This window comes from Trichechus manatus, unplaced genomic scaffold (assembly GCF_000243295.1).
Source record: "Trichechus manatus latirostris isolate Lorelei unplaced genomic scaffold, TriManLat1.0 scaffold00101, whole genome shotgun sequence".
In the NCBI taxonomy this organism is placed as follows: Eukaryota; Metazoa; Chordata; class Mammalia; order Sirenia; family Trichechidae; genus Trichechus; species Trichechus manatus.
In genome coordinates this window covers 3,560,529-3,562,331 of record NW_004444037.1, presented here as the reverse complement: position 1 = coordinate 3,562,331, position 1,803 = coordinate 3,560,529, and the positions used below count along the sequence as shown (strand labels likewise).

The following is a 1,803-nucleotide window of genomic DNA, read 5'->3' as shown; positions in this document are numbered from 1 at the left end:
AACATTATGTGAATATTGTTGGATAATATTCATATTTCCAAAATACAGAAATGGAAGGTGGGAATTATTAATGAAAGCAATGTTCCCTATGGCTACTGTTCTCAAAGTGTAGCAACATGAGCATCATCTAGAAACTGGTTTGCAATGTAAATTGTCGGGCTCCATCCAGAATCAGAAACCATGCAGTTGGGTCCCAGAAATTTGTTTCAACAGTCTTCCTGGTGATTCGGATGCATACTCAAGAGAGCACCACTGCCCTATGTTATAGGATGCTAAGGGGGTGGAAATGATGGAAGTCTAATGTTTCCTGTCTGATAGTTCACCTCTTTTATACAAGCCCATTGCCCGGGGTGGGTGGGAGGGGGCATGCCTCAATCAGAAGCCTATAGTCTTTCAGCCCAAAGCTTCATATGGCTACTCTTATTACAGTAAGTAAAAAGAAATGGCCTGTGAATATTGAATAACTACTTCTTTGGATCTAAAATAATGTATTTTATTTTTTCCCTTGTCCAAGGCAAAGGCAAGAAAGAGGGATAAAATGAATCAGGAAGTTATGAGAGAAAAAAAGAATCACTGCCATTTAGTAGAGTACTACTGTCCCATAGGGTTTCCAAGGCTGTAATCTTTACCGAAAGAGACTGCCACATCTTTCTCCCACAGAGCAGCTGATAGGTTTGAACTGCTGACCTTTCAGTTAGCAGCTGAGCACGTAACCACTGTGCCACTAGGGCTCCTTTTTATAGTAGCAGCAACATGTATTAGAGGAAGTCATGCCAATCATCAGGCTAAAAAACAAAAATCACAAGTGAACGACCACACTGCTCTTCTATGAATGATTCTAAAACTGCCCATTTTCCTTTTGGCTGTAGTAAAACATATTTCCAAAGTTAAAATTTTCACCATCCCCATAATTTAACAAAAATTAATAATGAAATGGCCAGCAGAGGGCATTAAAGTTACCTAATGCCATGAATCTTGTTTGCTTTAATTTATTTCATCCAATAGACCAAAAATTGGAAATAATTTTCTTTAAACATAGAATACTTAAACACTTTTGTATATTTTGTATACAATCTGGATACATCTTGTTGCATACCATCTGGATAATTAAATTACTATTATTGTGTAAAGTAATGCAATTTAGTCATATGAAACACAATATTACTGAGAACTTTTAATTCAATAGAAGATCCAGATAAATACTTGTTGTTAAAATTTCAGAAAACCTAAGAATTATAAATGTAATATAAGAAGGCTCAAACACAGGTAAGCTAATAAATTTAAATACAGGCAACTTGTTAATTATAAAGGAATGATCTGAGTCTTATTGTTGATAATATTTTAACAAACTTTTAAGAAGCTAAATGCTCCTCTTTCCTTAAAAGGTGCTAAATTTAGGGATCCTAACCCCAATATGGCATCTTATTTTCTAGGGCCAGTTACTCAAAATGTCTATGTAATACCTAATTCTCTATAAACATTCCTATTTCCCAGAAGTAGGACATGTGCCTGAACCAAGAACAGATGATTTTATTCAATTAAGTAAAATCTTATTAATTCATATTCTACTGATACATGGCTTGGGCTCAAAGTTTACCCTGGATGTGTGCTCTCTAAACCGTAGCAACTAGGACCAGGTAGGGGAGGGGGCTGAGGAGGTGAGAACTGGGGTGGAGGGAGGGTGGTACCTGTGGTTATAAAAGGGTAACCTGAAGGATCCTTGCAGTACTGAGACCGAATCTGTTCAGTATCTTGACAGTGATGGTGGAGACAGGAACCTACACAGGTAATAAAGTAGTTATA

General features: G+C 36.7%; 1 protein-coding gene across 3 annotated transcripts in view; it reads right to left on the bottom strand.

Annotated features, from left to right (window-relative positions):
• Positions 1 to 1,803, bottom strand: part of PPAT (phosphoribosyl pyrophosphate amidotransferase) — a 40,679-nt gene that overhangs the window by 19,899 nt on the left and 18,977 nt on the right. Inside the window, exon 1 of one of the 3 annotated variants that reach the window (XM_023737315.1) lies at positions 1,689 to 1,770. The exons of the other annotated variants lie outside the window; for them this stretch is intronic. The gene's annotated coding sequence lies outside the window, so the exon portion shown is untranslated. Of the gene's footprint in view, positions 1 to 1,688; positions 1,771 to 1,803 lie in introns of those variants that run through there. 3 annotated transcript variants of the gene reach the window in all.